At 40.1% G+C, this 22352-nt stretch overlaps 1 protein-coding gene across 2 annotated transcripts in view; it reads left to right on the top strand.

Annotated features, from left to right (window-relative positions):
* The first annotated feature begins 15062 nt into the window (after nt 1-15062).
* LOC139477175 (interference hedgehog-like) overlaps nt 15063-22352 on the top strand; it is a 128716-nt gene continuing 121426 nt past the window's right edge. The window contains exon 1 of one of the 2 annotated variants that reach the window (XM_071259727.1): nt 15063-15404. The gene's annotated coding sequence lies outside the window, so the exon portion shown is untranslated. Of the gene's footprint in view, nt 15638-22352 lie in introns of both variants that reach the window. The other variant, XM_071259724.1, reaches the window with a different exon arrangement.

Below are 22352 nucleotides of genomic sequence, written 5' to 3'. Positions count from 1 at the left end.
TGGTGTCCCCCACCGTGATATTGCTGGAATATTTCTAAAAGCGGCGTAAAACCATACTTACTAACTCACTCATGTTAACGGACATTTGCCTGGCTTGTAACAAAACCATTGTAAATAAACTAGAAAAATCAACCTGCCTCCATAAAGTGATATACATAGGTATTCTCAGAGGGCAATATATCACCAGGTCAAAGATCGTCCACAATGTCCATAAAATTATAAAACATTATTTCAGAATTCAGTTAACATTTTAGGACTTATTAACCTTGTCCTCGATGTTTGGCAGCTACTTTCCTATCAAACTGACCATCATAGGACATCGAGAAAATTTGAATGCTGATGACCTAACGGTGTAGTAGTAATTGTTGCTGATGCTGGTATGCTGTTCTGTGACAAGGCTAGATCTAGATCTACTATGACCGGCCATCTGACTGGCCGTTGTATTTTCGGGTCGATGCTGATCATGAGGACAGTCATTCTTTATTCCCACCATTGATAAGTTTTACTTTTAAAAGTAATATGGGGGCATGGATGGCCCAGTCGTCTAAGGCGCCGCGATTCTCTGTGCAGAGTTGCGTCCCTTGGGCACACCAGAAACCTATGATTTTGGGTTCGAATCTCGGTTCGCCCCGATTGTGTTTCTAGGTTTGTCAGCACCATACCCGTGCTCGTGGGTTTCACCGAAGTGGTAAACGTCTGAGACCGGCATCACTTTGGGCTTTCCTCCCACAATTAAGCTGACACGCTGTAATATGACTAGAATACTGTTAAAAGCGGTGTTAAACCCAACTCACTCACTTAAAAAGTAATAGCGTCACGGACCATTTTCAAGGCTTGAAACATACATTCTGTAGCATATGTTTGCTGTGATTATTGTGTAGCTACTGGTCCAGGTTATTTTTTGCTTTGATATTTGTAAAACTAGTCTTGTTTTTTTTCTTACCTTCTGATTCTCTTTAGAGAGCACTTAAAAAAACAAGGCTTTGCGATTATAGTTTTATTTAGAAAACTCTCCAGGCATGTAAGGAAATTGGGTGACGATAAAACTGTGGCAGGGCGGGTAAATTAGCTGTTGTGTCCTGAGGCCCCTGGGGATAAAAAGTAGTTGAAAGTGGTTTGAAATGCCATCTTTGCATGCTGATGAAGGTAACAGTTGATGGGGGTGCGTCACCTTCATCCTCGTTCCGTGTTTTGTGACATTCTCAGAACATTTGAACATTTGAAGCTTCCTTTAGTTGCCTCACTCAACAGGAACGGCTTGTGTCGAGGACTGAACCAAAGAGAAATACCAGTTCTCACTGGATCATCAGCGTGCCTGAGTCCGAGCCTGGTGGGTGAATTGGGTTTAATCATCGTCTCAAGTATTTCAGTTATGTCATGGCACATCAGACGTTCTCCAGTGTATTGTAGAGGTTCTGTTCTCCAGTGTATTGTAGAGGTTCTGTTCTCCAGTGTATTGTAGAGGTTCTCTTCTCCAGTGTATTGTAGAGGTTATGTTCTCCAGTGTATTTTACAGGTCCTGTTCTCGAGTGTATTGTACAGGTCCTGTTCTCCAGTGTATTGTAGAGGTTCTGTTCTCCAGTGTATTGTTCAGGTCCTGTTCTCCAGTGTATTGTAGAGGTTCTGTTCTCCAGTGTATTGTACAGGTTCTGTTCTCCGGTGTATTGTACAGGTTCTGTTCTCCAGTGTATTGTACAGGTCCTGTTCTCCAGTGTATTGTACAGGTTCTGTTCTCCAGTGTATTGTAGAGGTCCTGTTCTCCAGTGTATTGTACAGGTTCTGTTCTCCAGTGTATTGTACAGGTCCTGTTCTCCAGTGTATTGTACAGGTTCTGTTCTCCAGTGTATTGAACAGGTCCTGTTCTCCAGTATATTGTAGAGGTCCTGTTCTCCAGTGTATTGTACAGGTTCTGTTCTCCAGTGAATTGTACAGGTTCTGTTCTCCAGTGTATTGTACAGGTTCTGTTCTCCAGTGTATTGTACAGGTCCTGTTCTCCAGTATATTGTAGAGGTCCTGTTCTCCAGTGTATTGTAGAGGTTCTGTTCTCCAGTGAATTGTACAGGTTCTGTTCTCCAGTGAATTGTACAGGTTCTGTTCTCCAGTGTATTGTACAGGTCCTGTTCTCCAGTGTATTGTACAGGTCCTGTTCTCCAGTGTATTGTACAGGTCCTGTTCTCCAGTATATTGTAGAGGTTCTGTTCTCCAGTGTATTGTACAGGTTCTGTTCTCCAGTGTATTGTACAGGTTCTGTTCTCCAGTATATTGTACAGGTTCTGTTCTCCAGTGTATTGTACAGGTTCTGTTCTCCAGTGTATTGTACAGGTCCTGTTCTCCAGTATATTGTAGAGGTTCTGTTCTCCAGTGTATTGTAGAGGTTCTGTTCTCCAGTGTATTGTACAGGTCCAGTTCTCCAGTGTATTGTAGAGGTTCTGTTCTCCAGTGTATTGTACAGGTTCTGTTCTCCAGTGTATTGTAGAGGTTCTGTTCTCCAGTGTATTGTAGAGGTTCTGTTCTCCAGTGTATTGTACAGGTCCAGTTCTCCAGTGTATTGTACAGGCCCTGTTCTCCAGTGTATTGTAGAGGTTCTGTTCTCCAGTGTATTGTACAGGTTCTGTTCTCCAGTGTATTGTACAGGCCCTGTTCTCCAGTGTATTGTAGAGGTTCTGTTCTCCAGTGTATTGTACAAGTCCTGTTCTCCAGTGTATTGTACAGGTTCTGTTCTCCAGTGTATTGTACAGGCCCTGTTCTCCAGTGTATTGTACATTTCTGAATGAGGTCAATGCCCAATTTTCAAAATAAGAGGGCAGTCAGGTAGCCTAGTGGTTAAAGCGTTAGCTCGTCATGCCGAAGACCCAGGTTCGATTCCGGACATAGGTACAATGTGTGAAGCCCATTTCTGGTGTCCACCGCCATGATATTGCTGGAATATTGCTAAAAGCAGCGTAAAAACACTCCAGTTTTTGTGGTGGCACCATACCACCCCTCCCAGTGCAGTGATAAGCTAGACTTTGCAGTGCTGGTAACTCCATGTGTTGTAGCTCCTTACACCACAGGGCCACCTTAGCCCTCAGTGCAGTGATAAGCTAGACTTTGCAGTGCTGGTAACTCCATGTGTTGTAGCTCCTTACACCACAGGGCCACCTTAGCCCTCAGTGCAGTGATAAGCTAGACTTTGCAGTGCTGGTAACTCCATGTGTTGTAGCTCCTTACACCACAGGGCCACCTTAGCCCTCAGTGCAGTGATAAGCTAGACTTTGCAGTGCTGGTAACTCCATGTGTTGTAGCTCCTTACACCACAGGGCCACCTTAGCCCTCAGTGCAGTGATAAGCTAGACTTTGCAGTGCTGGTAACTCCATGTGTTGTAGCTCCTTACACCACAGGGCCACCTTAGCCCTCAGTGCAGTGATAAGCTAGACTTTGCAGTGCTGGTAACTCCATGTGTTGTAGCTCCTTACACCACAGGGCCACCTTAGCCCTCAGTGCAGTGATAAGCTAGACTTTGCAGTGCTGGTAACTCCATGTGTTGTAGCTCCTTACACCACAGGGCCAACTTAGGCCTCAGTGCAGTGATAAGCTAGACTTTGCAGGTGCGGAGAGAACTAGTTTCACGATGGCATGAGTTGGATTCAAACTCCGTGTGTTGTAGCTCCTTACACCACAGGGCCACCTTTACCCTCAGTGCTGTGATAAGCTACACTTTGCAGGTGCGGAGAGAACTAGGTTCATGATGGCATGAGTGGGATTCAAACTCCGTGTGTTGTAGCTCCTAACACCACAGGGCCACGGTACCCCTCAGTGCAGGAGTAAGCCACACTCTACACTTGCTGAGCCACACGGGACATTTCACAACGTCTCATCTTGATTATATTGTATCATGCCCAACTGGTTGAATTTTGATCTGATTTCAAACCAGATAGACAATCCCGTCCTTTGAATGTCACACCCATGCAAGCCAGTGCCGGCCCAGAATAACCACGCCACCTGGAAATACGATATCTAATGCTGATCATAATGTATGTCTTTTAAGGGTGATTTATTGCTGGCTGAAGCTAATGATAACTTGGAAATCCTTTTTGTCAGCTAGCAGGCTCCAATGTGATATTATGGGTGTTTGGTGGTTGCTATTAGGGGAGGTGGCCGGTCTGATCGAGGAGGCTGGTGCTTGGGGACTAATCCTTGATGAGGGGTATCTTGACTGGAGGATTAGTAGGTATGGATTAGAAGCATCATGAAGGTTATTTATATCTAAGGCCAGACAAATACATTTTTTGTGTGGAAAATCTACTCTACCTTTAGCTAAAGTTTAAGAAATTAATTTGTTTGATTGTAATGTATTTTTAGTCCTATACTAGTCAAAAGAAGTTAAGGATCACCATATAGTAAATCTGTCATGGTTTGGTATATTAAGTATAGATATATGGAAGAATTGGTTGATCCTTTACTGTTGTTAAATAGCATATTTCTGTATGTATTTCTTGTTTTTATTCAAGATAACAAATCATTTAGTAAGAAAATATTTTGGTAGCAGGCGGAAAGGTTATCGGTAAGGGACTGACCATTTGATATTCTTGGGGGAGTGGGAGTGGGAGGGGGAGAGGGGGGCCTGGGATTTTGTATGAGGATTACATATTTTTCACCTACAGTTACAAAACCAGATATTTTTACATTTAAAACAGTCTTTCTAAGCAGTCTTTTTTTGATTAATTTTTGTTGAGGTATTTAATTTCAACAATTGACTTCAATTTGTTTTGAGTTGATGGAGGTATAAAAGTAAAAACCGGTATGCACGCTCTACATGAAATCCACTTCGTGGATTTACAGTGTGTGCACCTTATTCTGCCTGTATATCTGCATTAACGCAAAATATGTGTTGGATTCAATTTTTAATTAACATTGTCCTATCTGAGAATTAATAGTTTGACAAGTCATCGTATGACTTAACCCTCACATCTGTCATCTAAATAATAACTAAACAATGGGGCCCATGGCAGCCCCAGTTTCACACCCTGAAATGTAGTAAATAAATCAACAACGAACATTTATCATTTGGGTAAAATTTGTTTACTTTTGAGAAAATTAAGTATTTTTTAGAGTAGTTTTTTTACCTAGTTTGAATAGTGCCATGAGTCAGTAGTTGCGAGTTTGGATGTGGTGCGACGTTTTTCGCTACAAGTTCACCCCAGCGCTTGCTTGACTGTTCAAGCAGGCGATGCACTTTCTGATTCACACTTAAATAAACAATATTTTATTCCCAAGCAGTGGATATTACATCTGTGACTTCCAGTTTGGGTGGAGACATATTCACGTCAGATAGGCAATTTTTCTCATGTCAAAAACTCCCTTAAACTAATTCAGTTGTGAAAGTGTTGGAGAGCTTGGTTCCTCCCGATTGCTTCAAACAATGATGTCGCACTTGTTACACTTGGGCTCCATACTGCCAGGATAAAAGCAGCTCGAGAAATCATATGAGATCTTCCTAAAGGTGAAAGGATATATAATTTGGTTACAAGGTAAAACCATTGTTGGCTCGCAGCCTGGCTATATTAGTTGGGCTTTATTAGTTCTGATTCAAAGACTCTTTAGTTCGTACTTCATGTACTAACAAACTTGGAAGCCAAAAGACTCGAACACTGAAGGGAATATTGTCAATAGCGGCTTTTCAAATGGAGAAATTAGGCTGTAGAAAGTGACGATAATGTCCAGGTCTAAACCAGTGTTGACAAAATGAAATCCGAATATTCTAACAATACATTTGAATGTATATAGGACTTCAGTGAACTATGTGATTTGTGTAACTTGTGAAATTTGAAAATGTGGCCGATATTTGAAGCTATTTTGCAATCTTCAACACATGCACCCTTCTTGTTGGGCCGTGTTGTAATGTTCTGTTCAGTGTTGACCTGGCTCTGAACTGATCCACCATCGATTCTGTATTTATTTGTTCGTTATCAAATACTCGATAACACTCAAATCTGTGAACATGTTTATGTTTATGTTAAATCCAAAATGTTACAAGAATTATCCATTGCACTTTTTCTGATTGTACTTGGAGAGTTGGGGAACAATTGAATCTGCTTGGTAAACAAAGGAGGACAATTAAATCTGCTTGGTTAACATTGGAAGACAATTGAATATGTTAGGTTAACAATGGAGGACAATTAAATCTGTTTGGTTAACAATGGAGGACAATTAAATCTGCTTGGTTAAAAATGGAGGACAATTAAATCTTCTTGGTTAACAGTTGAGGACAATTGAATCTGCTAGGTTAAGAAGGAGGACAATTGAATCTTCTTGGTTAAGAATGGAGGAAAATTGAATCTGCTAGGTTAAGAATGGAGGACAATTGAATCTTCTTGGTTAACATTAGAGGACAATTGAATCTGCTTGGTTAAGAATGGAGGACAATTGAATCTGCTTGGTTAACATTAGAGGACAATTGAATCTGCTTGGTTAAGAATGGAGGACAATTGAATCTGTTTGGTTAACAACGGAAGAAGGAAGATATGATATATGTCAGTATTAAATATTTATCAAATAAAAGTGTTTTTCACACTGAAGGACACATTGTTTAAATTTGGTATGTGATTACTATCAAGAAATGTCTTCATATGCAGTGTTGTGTCCAATAAATGTCCAATTAAACAACTCTGATCTTGCTCCCTCACTCCTCCGACATCAATCTGATGTCGTCATATAGCTTGAATACCGTTCAAAGTGACGTTAAACCAAACTCACTCACTCACTCACTCACTCACTCACTCACTTTTTATCATTACAATCAGCAAGTGAGTTTGATAGTGACTTACACTTGATCCCCGTGTTAATCAAAAGTTATTACAAAATACAGTTTAAAAAAAAGAGTCAAAACAGACAAAACTTGAAAAAAGGGGATCTCCCTAATAAGGGCATTGTGTTGATGAGGCAGATGTTAGTTTTAGGAGTATCAAATAAACAATAACGCGGTCCCAATAATGTGTTCCCTGCGGTTTCAAGGAAGGGTGAGTTTCTGTGTAATTAAGATCTATTTTAAAATCTTGTTGCTCTGAAGTTCGGCACCTCCAGCTCATATTCCTACAGTAATAGCATTTAGACCTGCCATAAATCTTTACATGGAATTATCCCTAACCTGTTTTTAACAGCTCAGAACTTGGTCCTAGTTAACGCTGACACAGTAAATATTAGTTTTACATACACACTGTGTTTACATGTTGCATGAAAAGTTATTTACAAATGTCTGATTTAATCGTTTGGATTAATTTAAATGTAAATACCAAATGGTTTATTTTCATGTTAATATTAATGAGTCTTTCCTACATTTTGCAAAAATAAATTTTAAAGGACTCACTTCTGAATGAGGTCAATGCCCAATTTTCTAAATATGAGGGGTTGTCGGGTAGCCGCGTGGTTCAAGCGTTTGCTCGTCACGCCAAAGACCTGGGTTTGATTTCCAACATTGGCACGATGTGTGAAGCCCAATTCTGGTGTCCCCTGCCGTGAAATTGCTGGACTCACTCACCCACCCACCCACCCACCCACTCACTCACTCACTCACTCACTCACTCACTCAAATACTTTTTCGTCCTTTACATTGAATGTTAATGCAGTAGCAAAAAAAAAACACTCACGATATGAATGTCAACAAATAAACCCTACTTTCACAGGTGTGTCTCTTTTTACTGGTTATCAACGTCTTTATGTTCTTTTAATATATAATATATATTCATTTTCCACAAATTCTAAATGATGTTTTCAGTTGCACTTTGCTTTAAATGGATTCATTTCATCATGTTTGGATACATTCTTTTATAATAATAAGTGAGTGAGTGAGTGAGTGAGTGAGTATGGGCCAGTGTAGCAATATCATGGCATGGAAAAATACATTTGGTCGGTTTTTGAGCCATATTCCAGCTGTATGAAGGAAGCTTGTAAATAATGGAGACTTTGGCGTGGTGAACCAACCGATGCTTGAACCACTTGGCTACCCCACCCCAGTTTACACAATGGTCCAGTGTGGAGAATCAAATCCAGACTTGTGGCCTGGTGAACCGATGCTTGAACCACTCGGCTACCCCACCCCAGTTTACACCATGGTCCAGTGTGAAGAATCAAACCAAACCCCTCAGACTAGATGGAATTAGTTTGTCTAAAATTACCCATTCCAACTGTCTAAAATTACCCATCCCAACTGTCTAAAATTACCCATCCCAACTGTCTAAAATTACCCATTCCAACTGTCTAAAATTACCCATTCCAACTGTCTAAAATTACCCATTCCAACTGTCTAAAATTACCCATCCCAACTGTCCCCTACAACTAAATGCACACAAAAATAAATGGAAGAAAGTCCAAGAGTCTTAGAGAAGTGAAACTATTCTGGTGAAGTAATAAAGTCACCTGCACATCCAATGCTTATCTGACTTGTTGGCAATTGACAGTTTAGGCCCCACTTCTTAATAGCAGAGGGTAATGCTTCTTAATGCATTTCAAGAATGTATTTAATCTACCAACAAGTTCGCCACAGACCCTGTAACAAAACTTCAGCTGTGCTAGCAGTCAACAGTTGTTCCCCCGCGTGTATCATCCGAAATTATCAAGAGCAAATTTCAACTCCAAAAACGAACAAATTCTATCGCCATAAAACCAATTGTTAAATACACCAGTAAACGTCCAGGAATTCATAACCAGCGCAGGCTATCCCACCCCTTCAGGCTAGATGACCAGGATGGAATCAGTTTGTCTAAAATTACCCATTCCAACTGTCTAAAATTACCCATCCCAACTGTCTAAAATTACCCATTCCAACTGTCTAAAATTACCCATCCCAACTGTCTAAAATCACCCATCCCAACTGTCTAAAATTACCCATCCCAACTGTCCCCTACAACTAAATGCACATCCAATGCTTATCTGATTTGTTTAAGCCCCACTTCCTGACGACATATTGGTTATTTTGGGCTCCACAAAGCTTGGCATACTGATTAAAAGTAAAAACATGTTATCAATTAAAAGTAATAAAATATTTTTCTTCTTTGTTTTTGTGACAGAGGACTTTTATATTAAATTGGCTTTCTAGGACTTGCTAGGGTCTTTAAAAAAAATGTATTCGGAATAATTTTACCAAATCTTGATGAATAAGAAATCAAATATTTTAAAATTTATTTTAGTCTTTCATGTGTTAACTAATACTAACCATGTTTTGGTTTGAGGATAGCTGACATTCACATCATTTTGTTCCATCTCAGTTAAGTGTTACTTGTCAGAGTGCGAATTAACCGGAATCTCTCCGTTCGGTAATTCCTCCCTGTGTTTACTCCAGCGCAGGTTCCACCGAAAAGTGGAATAAACAGCCTTCATCCCTGATTAGGTTGTTTATTATTTTTTTTTTGTTTATTTGTTTTCAGTTAAGCACTGCTAATAGGATGTATAATTTTATGAAACATATGGAAATTTGGATTAAATTCAATTTCATGCTTGAGAAGCGATGCACTTCAGCACACATTTTGTTAAATCGTTAAAGAAATTAATTTGTGAGATTTATGGCTAATTAATGCTGGGTGGAATCCTCTGCTCTTGGTGCCTGGAGATTGGCATATGGTGATGCGGTTAATCTTAGTGCTTAATGGCCCAAAGATGTGGATATTAATCTCAGTGATATAAGCAAGGTATTATCAAGATATTATTAAGAAGGGGAGATAAACCTGGTTCTTAATAGCAGGGCATTATGGACTAAATCAAACATATTTTGAGATAAAAATCTAATACATAATCTTAATTTTCGAAAAGTGGAATGTTGCTTATTTTTGCTGTTTCAGCAGGTACAAATTATAAAAAAATTAATTTGGTTAAAAAAAATGCATCTATGGACTGTTTTTTTTTTTCAAATATTTTTTGTCATCACAAATTCAACAGTTCTATTGTTTATAGTTGATTAATTGGGAAATATTCCAGTTATTTCACAGTGTGTCAGCTTGATGTGGGAGGAAAGCCCGAAATGATGCAGGTCTTAGATATTTACCACTTTGGTGAAACCCAGGAGTGCGGGTATTGTGCTGACAAACCTAGACACACTGGGGTGAACCAGGATTTGAACCCACAATCATAGGTTCCTGGTGTGCTCAAGGGACGCAACTCTGCACAGTGATTTGAAGCACCATAGACAACTGCCCTCATCCCTCCCATTCAGAACAAAACAAATAAACAAACGGAAAGAAAGAAAGCAATTGTACATTTTTATCCAACAAATTTAAAGTAGATGTTGCGAGAATGCAACATATTTTTATTATAATTTGTTCTTTGAATATATCTAGATTTGTTCAACAATATGTTTTTCAACAATCAGTGAAATGGAAGTGGATGCTTGTCTACCCCTGCAGGACCATTAATACCTTGATAAAACACTGGGAGTGAGGTAGACAAACAGCGCTCAAAGTATACAGTATGGATATCTGTGCAACACCTACAATCTGTCCATAGCCCAAGGCTAGTAGAAAATGACATGGACCAGTCAAATGCTGTCGGGCATTAGCACTGTGGTCTGGATCTAAGTTCTTCACTGACCATTGAGTTTATCATCCCCACCATGGGAGGGGGATATAGGAATGGGTGCTGTCCATCCTTCCGTCACATTTCATTTCTGGAGTAGAACTTGGAACATAGATAGGTCTGGTGGTGAACTGGTTTCAAAACAAACAAGTTTCTATAGCATTGACTTTGACTTAGTTTACAGGGGCTAAAGCTTTGCACATGACTGCTTCAGCTGTGTCTGCATGAAGACCTTAGGTCTCGTGAACTGTTTAGATCCGGGGTAGAATAGGTCTTCAGCTACCCATGCTTGCTGAAAAAGGCCACTATGCTTTTCATAAGAGGCAACTACGGGATCGGGGGATCTGGCTCGCTGACTTGGTTGATATTTGTTGTTGATCCAAATTGCATGGATCGATGCTCGTGATGTCAATCACTGGATTGTTTGGTCCAGACTTGATTATTTCTCAGACCAGAGTCATTTTGCTGGAATATTGCTGATTGCGGCATAAAACAACAAACAAACAAACACTTATGTCTTGTGCATCTCGTGCTATGTTCAAGTGTAATTTATTGGTCGGATGTCAAGGCGTGTAACAGTTTGTATTTTCTAGTAAGTATTCAAACATGTGTTTTGCATGGCGGGAGTATTCAAGTTGTAAGATACATAAAATACACAATTTAAAAAAACCCAGATTTTTTTATGAAATGAGTGAGTGATTGAGTATGGTTTTACGCAATATTCCAGCAATATCATGGCGGGGGACACAAGAAATGGGCTTCACACATTGTACCCATGTCGGGAATAGAACCCGGGTCTTCAGCGTGACGATCCAACGCTTTAACCACTAGGCTACCCGACCGCCCCTTTTATGAAATGCATATTGTCCCCAAACTACCGAAGCAGACTTAAGTCTGTAACAGTGTTGGAGCAGCTGCGTCTACTGCTTCATGCTTAGAGTTCCTTCTCTTACATTGACACCTGCATCACTTCGGGCTTTCCTCCCACATTAAGCTGACACGCCGCGATATAACTAGAATACTGTTAAAAGCGGTGTTAAACCCAACTCACTCACTCACTCACTTACATTGAGACCTGCATCACTTCGGGCTTTCCTCCCACATTCAGCTGACACGCCACGATAAAACTGGAATACTGTTAAAAGCGGCGTTAAACCCAACTCACTCACTCCTTCACTTACACTGAGACCTGCATCACTTCAGGCTTTCCTCCCACATTCAGCTGACACGCCACGATATAACTGGAATACTGTTAAAAGCGGCGTTAAGCCCAACTCACTCACTCACTCACTTACATTGACACCTGCATCACTTCGGGCTTTCCTCCCACATTAAGCTGACACGCCACGACATGACTTGAATAATGATAAAAGCGGTGTTAAACCCAACTCACTCACTCACTCACTTACATTGAGACCTGCATCACTTCGGGCTTTCCTCCCACATTCAGCTGACACGCCACGATATAACTGGAATACTGTTAAAAGCGGTGTTAAACCCAACTCACTCACTCACTCACTTACATTGACACCTGCATAACTTCGGGCTTTCCTCCCACATTAAGTTGACACGCCATAATATAACCGGAATACTGTTAAAAGCGGCGTTAAGCCCAACTCACTCACTCACTCACTTACATTGACACCTGCATCACTTCGGGCTTTTTTCTCGCATTAAGCTGACACCCGCGATATAACTGGAATACTGTTAAAAGCGGCGTTAAACCCAACTCACTCACATTTAACTGAAAATATTAATTAGAAAAGGACCATATTTCCCCTAATTCTTTAACAATTTACTTCAATTTTATTTTGCATTTATGGAGTTTTGCTATGCATATTTACACAATGTACAAACTAGTTTGTACTTTTTAACTCCATAACACATAGATGTGCTGAAGTCACTTCCTATTGATAGATATGTCAACAATAATAACATCACAGACAAAAAAAAAAATAAAAATGTGGACATCAATAAGAAATCAGGTACACATGCAAGCCCCGCCCATTCTTGATCAACCAGTAGTTTGTTAGTGGGTGTGGCCTAAATGTTTTTCTGTTAACTGCAACATGAATGCAAAAAAAAGCCTTCTTGGTTGGCCAATCAAATGCAGTGGAATCAGATGCAACTTATGTATTTTAGATTATTCATTATATGGCTTCCAAAAGGGGTAATTAGTATACTCATAATTCATGTATAATGCGCACCCCCTTCTACACAGCTGTGTTTTTTCGAAAAAAAATGTGCACTATACTCTAGAAAATACGGTAGTTGTTTTACTTTATACTCTATTCTTCCAATTTGACTTTGACCTTCGGGAGGCTGTAGTTTATTGATGGTACATGGAAAAACGGTAAAACAGGAACGATAAAACTATGAACATGTTTCTCCATGACTACACTTTGCGTAATAGTGGATGTCCCTGACGGGCCGAGGCTCGATGGTTTCAGCGAGGAACAGCGCCACCTACATGATGAACAAACCAGGCCAGGCCTCCTTTTTTTAAAGTAAGCTATCGGTAATGAACCCGTGCCTGTTAAACATACGTTTTCACTGTCACTACAGTTGCATCCTTTTCTGAAAATAACAACCCTGTATTTGCTCATCCATCTTAGATGATGGGAGTCGACTCATTTAGCCCCCGTGGGGATTCCAGGCCAGGCTTGGAGGAACGGGTGGCCAAGTCGTCACAGTCGTCACAGTACTCGAAGCTGGGCCCATTCCACCAAGCGATCATAGCGCTAAGGTGATCGTAAGTCTCATACTTACACAGATTTATGACAATTGGCAGAGCGATACAAGCACTTTGAGGAAGAGCCCATAACTGTATCTGTTTGAGAAACCCAAAAAACTATTATGATGGGTTCGAATCCCAGCTTTGACCTCATCATGTTTCTTGGTTTGTCTGCACCATACCAAAGTGGTAAATGTTTAAGATCTGCGTAGGCTGTTGATAGAGCTGTCAGCTACTTGTTTTGGCTCAACAGGAGTATTATTTACAGACTGCCTTGGTATTCCTGGAATGGTTGTGACTGTGCAGTAAAACAACATTCATTCTTTTATTCAGCTTTTTTGTTTTCACTGTGTATTCTATTACTAGCTTAGTGCAGTAGTACTTTTTCTACAAGGTTAGTTTGTCACGCCGCTGACACAAGTTCGAATCCCATGTGTGAACCCATTTCTGGTGTTGCTACCATGATGCTAGTCCTGCACCATGACCGTGGAATATAATTATTTTATGGAGAAAAAAATTTCTAAAAATGCATACAAAAGCAAGTCTAGCCAGCTCAAGCTAGCTCTATTCCACTATTCCTCTATTCCTCTATTCCTCACTCACTCACTCACTCTCTCACTCACTCACTCACTCACTCACTCACTAACTGCCAAACTTTATTATTTCAAAAAAAAATAATGACATTTTTGTACTAAGAATTTTGGTTGCTAGTTTGTGAGAGATAGAATGGCTAGCATTAGTCACAAGCAACAAATGCAACAAATATTATAACGAAATGACAATTTGGGGGTTAATGACATAAACTGTCATCATTATCAGAAGCTCTGACTTCAACAATAATTCTTTTCATAACACATGAATATAAGGTACTGGGAGAAATGTGGCGGTGGGGTAGCCCAGTGGTCGAAGTGTTCGCTCGTTAACGGAAGACCTGCGTTCGATTCCACACCATGATATTGCTGGAATATTCCTAAAAGCAGCGAAAAACCTCTCACTCACTCACTCACTCACTCACTCACTCACTCACTCACTCAAATACTTTTTGGTCCTTTACATTGAATATTAATGCAGTAACAAAAACCTGTTACCCGGCACAAAATCTTACGAGTGAAATCATTCTGATTAAAGAATCATGGACAAAAATTAATCTTTCTGGATCTTGGGATTTATTTATTTTAAGATTGAGATCAAGGTTGAGATTTTGACACCTGTGAAAGTAATTACTTCGTAGTTACATTGGTTTTTTTTACAAGGACATCTATGTGGATGGGCCTTGATGAAGCTCTTGCTCATTGCCCTCGAGGAGCTGAGTTCGATTCCTCAACTGAGTCCTGTTCCTTTCCGGAGTCCTGTTCCTTTCCTGAGTCCTGTTCCTTTAATTCTTACCAGGTACCCACCTCTGCCGAATTTATAAACCCTGATAGACTTTCTCCACGGTTTGAGTGTCGATACGTGCACTCCATGTATAATACAGTTATGTATATTTCCCACATATAATCTGTTTTCAAAGGACACTCCCAGTTCAGTTAGTGTTTGAATCCTGTTCAGGTATTGTTCTGATGTAGCCAGTGACTGTTCCTTACAGTGGGATGTAAAGCAGCGGTTTAACCTCGCTCCGCAGTCAGTTTGAACTGGTGGGGCAAAGAATGCCTATCTTTTGTATACAAACTATGTACAAACATCATGTAGGATGTCCTCGGCTCTATAAATACAAACATCTCCGTATACCTAAACTGTCATTGATGTTTTAGCACGGGAACTCAATACACCAGTGTGTGCCTATAGCCTGTGTCGCCTCTACGTTCCCTAAGCCTATTACTTTACAATTGGGAGAGTATTCGAGATAGCTATCAACTTCTCACACTCTGATATGTTTTATGTGTTCTAACTCCTCTACTTCATACTGAACATAATACACACCAATAAGAGCTGAGAAGCTATCAACCAAAAACCAGCACGTGCTTGGCTGACCAAGGCCCAAATCTGCAGTGTTCAGTCAGCGATCAGTGAAGCGGAACCTAGGAGAGACAGAGCGAGTGAACGGCAGCCTTGATTGGGATGCAGACAGTGTTGTGGCACAGAGCTCTTGAGTTGTTCAGTGAGGAAGGAGCTTAGCAGTGAGCAGACGTGAGTTGGTGTTTGCGTTTGGAAGTACAGACTGCTATAGGCAGTGTGATTTGGACTTGCGATTTCACTGAGAAGTGATCCAAGGCCTTGACTACACCTTGTGGATATCTTGGGATAACTGTGCAGGTCGTGCTTGACTGGTTTAGAGCAGGCTGCGGCACCTGAAGTGTGTGTTGAGCAGACTTACACTAGGAGGAGAAACACATGGCCGGCTTTGTTTTGATTCCTTGAGGGTAAGTGCATGCCTGTTTCATAGTCCAGCTACATCATGGTCAGAAGCTATTACCAAGGTTACCCATCCTGAATCAACCAATGTCATGGGTTTTATGAGACAGTGGTTGTAAACATGGCTTAGATGTTGCTATAAAGTAGAAATGAGTTTGCCAATGAGTCAAAGGAGAGGATGCTTTCGGGAGAGGCCTGGGGTGTTTGTGATGTATTTATTTGAGTTTTGTGTTAATTTCACTATCGGAGCATCGTGAATCGCAGAGAAAGATCTCTCTGTTAGCCGATAGACTCACAACATCCCGTGAGTTGGAGACATAAAACTGACACCAGTCCGGCTAAAAATACACTAGCGACTTTTGACAAGGATTGTGAACCAGTTTTCTTTGGTCAAAATTGGCAACAATCAAAACTGCACAGATTGTCTGAGGCACGCGAACAGAGAGGGATATGTTATTGACAGCCTGCTCCGTGTCCACTATCGCATGTTAGCACCGACAGGTTTCATTTCCACTGGGAGTCGGTATTGACATGCGGTGATTCGGTGTCTCGATAGCCGGCTATCAACAGTCACTGGTGTCGTTCAATCGTGAAGGTTCACCTCAACAGTGTTTTATGTGCATGTTTTCATAGACTCTTCGCTTCACCTATTGTTGGGGCTGTGCGAGGTTTAGCACAACTCGCATGACCTTCACTATTTGCTTCTTTGTCAAGGAAACTCTAACTCTCGTCAACCCTAACAAAGACAAATGTGAAACTTGATCAGAATTACTGCAAATAGGTGGCTTGCACGGCAAAGGAATATTGTTATTTGCCTGTGAAACGGCAAGTTATGGTTGAAAATTAACACCCTTGGGTGAAAAAATATTTACAATTTTAAACGCATGTGTGCAAGTGATTTCTGCCTCGGCCCTATGGGTGTATGTTTTGAGGGCACTTTGAGATATTTGAAGTCATACTAGTCCTGTTATGAGGATAGAGTGTCAAGCAATTAGTGTCTTTGTGGTTTTACAGGCATTGTATGAGTGCCGGAATCAAGAATGTCATAAACAGGGGATCTGTCGTTCTTTATGTTTGTGATATGTTCAAAATTTTTGCTCTGGTACACACAGGGAGTACAGTTCACACATAAACAGAGTTATTGGTGATTCCGAGGTATCAAGTTTAACTTTCTACAGTTTTGTCTGTGTGTGATGGTAAAATTTTGGTTATTTTCATTGCTGTTATAGGGTTGTTAGGCGGAACTGTTTAAAGTTTTGGATGAATTTTTGAAAATGTAAAAAGTGTGTTAAGAAACTAAGTGAAGTTCTACGAGTTACAATTGATGAAGGGTTTGTATTTCTTCCATTCATTGCTTATGAAGATCAGTTAGTCAAATATTACCTATCCCACACCTTTTTCACTTTATTGTTATATTTACTGTTATAAATTATAACATACTATTCAAAGGTGGTAAATCATTATACCTCATATGTAAATGTTAGAAAACCTTAGAAAACCGTCTTCCCTTTAAATAATTGCAACAAATATGTTCTATCTTTCCTCAAAAACAGTTGCTGAAGACATAAAGATTTTTCCATGTTTTATGTAGTGTTAAGACATCATGGTTTTGTCTTTGAAAAAAAAGTGTCAAATATCTAGAGTAAATATTTATTTTATTTAGTTATTTATAATCCATTTTTATACTTTTTTTAGAAAAAATATTTTTTTTATTTTTTTACTGCCGTGATATTGCTGGAATATTGCTAAAACCGGTGTAAAACCATACTCACTCAATCACTTTTTAAAATTTTAAATTTTGTTACTCTATTACTTGAAATTCTTTCTAACTATGTAGCTCTGTGTGCAACAGATTCTGTATATTCCGTTGTCTAATGTACACATCCTCTGATGAGTTAAAGATGTCGGATATAGTTTCCCTCTCTGTCAGAACATGGCCGTGGTTGAACCACAGTGCAGTGGTCATTTTATCCAGAGAGATATGTCTAGATTTGTATGGAGGCTAAGTATAGCAGAGATTGGACTGATCTAAATTAGAATGAATGAAAGCTTGATAAACGTACGTTTTCTACATTATTCATCCTGGTCCTTTGATGTGAACAACGTAGGTTTGATGAGATCTGTTGTACAAATCCGGGCAAACAGAGTCACACTTGAGGTCGGGGCACCATGCTCTCTGGCTGTTCTGACAGTCAAACCTTTTGTCAAACATTTAATCAAACATTTAATCAAACATTTAATCAAACATTACCCAAGGGAGTTCAGTTTATAAGATTTTGAAGCTTTCTGAAGATAGTTATTGAGATGACATTCCAAAAATATTTTGACTTTTGTCAGACACAAAGCAGGAAAAAGTTTAAAATATTTTGGTTGTCTTTTAACATGGCAGATATCTTTATAGGAAGTTCCTGATAATATTTGTCTTAATTGTCATAAAGGGAATTTATTTTAAATGTTTATATAGTTTTCTGGAGATGGTTGCTGATTCTACAGGATGTACAAGATATTCAATTAGTCAAACAAAAATCAACCAATTTGAGGTCTACATTTCTGTACTTGGCAGTTTATAGATAATGTTTTGTCTCTTAAAATTGCATCTGTCCCGTAATGGAACGATTCTGCAATAAATATTATCTTATCTTATCTTATCTTATAAAGGCCTTACAGGTAGAATGAAAAGTATTGGAATACATTTGAAGATGTGTGGTACAGTCTTCTACTACATATATCTGATAAGATGAGCTTTCTGTTTCTACTACCCCTGTAGGGAGAGCGTTTAGAAGATGTGTCTTTTGTCGACAGGTTAACCAGATCAACGGAGAAGGGACTGTTGCACAGATTAACGTTCTTTGTGTATTAACGTGGCTGTGTTTGGAATATTTCGGAGACTTTCCTACAACACGACAGTGGGGAAACAAAGCCGTGACTTTGATGAGGTTTTGATCGTGTTGTGATAGGTGTCTTAAGCTTTCGAATTTTTTGTTTGCGACATTTACTAAAAGCTCACCTGTTGTAGTTCATGTACAGTGTACATATAGAATAGAAGTTGGTGGTACAGAAGGTCCTCAACGGACAGGGTAGGGTAGGGTAGGCAGGGTAGGGTAGGGTTGGGTGGGTAGGGTAAGGTAGGGGGTAGGGTAGGGTAGGGTCGGGTAGGGTAGAGCAGGGTTGCAGACTGAAAATACGTGTTTCCCAGACCACTGCACTGGCTACTCAAAAATCTTATCAGTTCTTGTCAAAAGTTGCCAGGTCTCATTGTTTGGGAATGAAGTCTGATGGTTCATCTCTATTTCTGTTGTTGATTATTGTTGATTATTGTTTGTTTATTTTTTGTACACAATAGACATCATAAGGATGTGTATTACTAATTGGCAAAAAAAACATATGACTGTCCACAGGATGTGTAAACTTTGTATTTCCTCCTCGGTGGAATTAAATCTAGGCTTCTTGGTAATGCTTGTAGGTTAGGGATTAATTATTTATACAGGTAGGGATATGTGATTACTTTCTAGATTAGATTTAAAATTTACAACCATAAGTTTTAATTTGTGAAAAAGATTTTATGCTTTTTGTTGTGTACCAAAAAAAAATGCTGTTCTACTTAATAAAACCGGCACCCTACTATTCTTGAGAGAGGGGTTGAACTCCTCTCCTCCCAGAGTGTGCAAACCCACCCCACCCCACCCCACCCATCTCTCACACACTACCCACCATTGTAAACTCCCTTCACTCGTAATGAGTGGTCACTGACATACACATGACACCTTATTGTCTCCCCCTCCCCCTCCCCTCCCCTCCCTGCCCCTCCATCACAGAACTCCCCCTCCCCAACTCTTGTGGATGATTACCTGTACTAGCCCCAGGGGTCAGGGATGCTGCCCTCCCTCCGATCCTCGGGACAGTCAGGGGATAAGATCAGTGTAAAAAAACAACAAAGAGTGGACCGTGTTTTCTGTGTGTTTCTGATAACATGGTGCTGTAGCCCCAGGGTGGGGGTGTAATTGTATGGCGGGGTGGATGTACGAGGGGATGAGGGACACTGGGGCACTGTCTCCGTGAGATCTTTATGTGAGCGTGACCTGTTGTTCTGGCCGACACACCTGTTGGCTGCATGGGATCGCGACTCCATGAAACCAGTGATAAAAAGGGTATTAGTTAGGTTAGCTGGTTTGTGGGGCGAGTGGAGGAATTTCAGGTGACAGAGTTTATTTATTTGTCTGACTTTATTGCTTGAAATATCTCTTAATTATTTTGTCTTTTTTTTAAAGTTTGAAAGTTGCTTTTGGGAACTATGAATAATCCTCTTCCATTAACCAACACTGCACCCCCCCCCCCCCCCTCTCAATTGTACTGAATCCCCCCCACCTTGTGTCTCTCCAACTATCTTATGATAACACCCTTCTCTCTAACGGAATCCCATCCCAAGATCATCTCTAGCCCACCCCATTCTACCCCACCTCACCCCACCTCACCCTACCTCAACTGTGTCTGCCAAGCTTCTATTTTCCTGTCTGGAGAATCGATTTTCTTATAAAATGATTCAGAAAGTATTCTCCCACTTCATGCCATACCCTTTATCAGACTGTCAAAATTATAACAAAATCTTTGCAACTGTCTTAAATCCTTGGTCTGAAAAAACAAAATATGTTACAAGAATTCGCTCTGACATGTTTTTCAAAACACATCTTTAAGACAAAGCTATGTAGTAGTAGTAATTTAAATTTAAATTTAAATTTAAATTTAAATTTTAATTTTAATTTTAATTTACACCCTCTTCAATGTTTTATGATAATAATTATTGATTTTTAATTCCACCACAACTTCACTATTCATCCCACACCCAATATGTTCCTAATCCGTGTCCCGACCTGCACTTACCGACATACATATACACCAGCTCCACCCCTCCAGATGGGGCTGGTGATCCCGCTGACCACCCCAGTATCATGTGCTGACCAGCTCTAAGACAGATGGGACCTGTTGGTTTTGTATAGATTACCATGAGTTTGACAGGCCGCCTCCTATTTCTGTCAACAATGCGTGTATGATGGTATACATCCAACGTCCCACAGCTCAGGACAAGGATAACTCCCCGATTGACATACAAGTGTCAATAACAGTTTATAGCCACCGATTATATTATATAGGTTGTGTATGATCTGTGTAGTGTCTTACCAACAAGTTGCCTCGTAGGCTAGACCTTGTACTGGAATACCTAGCTGGACAAAACTCTTTTTAGAAGTATTGCGCGGTGTATCCTTTGAGGCTGAAGGAGGTTACATGGGGCAGTATTTTTTTGTACATTTTTTGGGGGGTACAGCTATGAATTCCTGTGGTGATAGCGAGTTCTCAGACTAGCGAGTTCACAGAATATCAAGTTCTCAGACTAGCGAGTTCTCAGACTAGCAAGTTCTCAGACTAGCGAGTTCTCAGACTAGCGAGTTCTCAGACTAGCGAGTTCTCAGACGAGCAGAGAAGAATTTCACGATACTGTGTGTTATGCCAGTTGTACATTCCCCAGGATTCAATTTCTTGTTAAGTTGTACAGAATAGAATAGAATAGAATTTTATTGTACAAAAACACCCACTTGGGACCTGGTACATAAATAGAGTATTAATGTGGTACAGAGATGAGAACATGATATATATACATAACATAAAGGCATGAAAACATGATGGACATGGAAATACAGGTGATTGAACAATTTCCATTTGTTTGATTTAAACAAGTTTTTAAAGTTATTGGCAGCGTTCATCAGGGTATATTTGGGAGATGAAGGTATATCCGATTCCACTTTGTGCACAGATTTTAGCAACAGATACAGACTTGATTTGGGCCCTTGTGTTGGTCCATGCTGAGTTACAGTCCTGGGCCCACTTGCACAAAGCGATCTTAGCGCTAAGATGAACGTAACTCCCATACTTTAACATAGGCTTACAATAGTCTTAGCGCTAAGATCGCTTTGTGCAAGTGGCCCAAGGGCCCCGTTCCACAAAGCGATCATAGCGCTACAATCATTGTAAGCCTATGTTAAAGTATGGGAGTTACGATCATCTTAGCGCTAATATCGCTTTGTGGAACGGGGCCCTTGCAACACGATCGTAGTGGAGCTTTGACCAATGTCTCGTCACAGACCACAGGAGTTTTCAGACTTCTCATGGCAGAGCCAGTTCTCAGACAACCTGAGCAGGAGGCTTGTCTGGTGCTGTGTGTCATTATGACAAATATTGAAATTAAGTGTTTCTTGGGTAGCTAAAGGTTGCAGCTATTGTGCTAGCCCTGCACCATGACCGTGGAATATATTTATTTTAGGAAAAAAATAATAATCTAGAAATGCATACAAAAGCAAGTCTAGCCAGCTCAAGCTAGCTCTCAGCATAGGGAATTTTTTTTAATTTTTAGAGTCAAGAAGGATATTGAGTAATATAAGATTTCAGAGACTAAATGTTAGTCTACTATAGTGCCTGAATCTGGACTCCTCTATGTGTTAAACTCGGGGCTTAGTTTGGAACACGGGACTATGTGATCAGTTGATGCAGTGCTGGACTTAGTCTGTCTTACAGACCCTGATACAAATATATCAACTACAGCCCATGCAAGTCTATGATGTTTGGCAAGTCTAGATTACTGCAGTATCAGGAAATGAAGAGAATCACTGGGCTCCCTTTTTATTATATTTTTATTAAGATAACTGAGCAACTGTTTTTTCTGTACGATATGTT

This window comes from Haliotis cracherodii, unplaced genomic scaffold, assembly GCF_022045235.1.
Source record: "Haliotis cracherodii isolate W230 unplaced genomic scaffold, xgHalCrac1.p SCAF_31, whole genome shotgun sequence".
Lineage (NCBI taxonomy): Eukaryota > Metazoa > Mollusca > Gastropoda > Lepetellida > Haliotidae > Haliotis > Haliotis cracherodii.
Note: the sequence above shows the minus strand (reverse complement) of the source record. Positions and strands in the feature narration are given on the sequence as shown.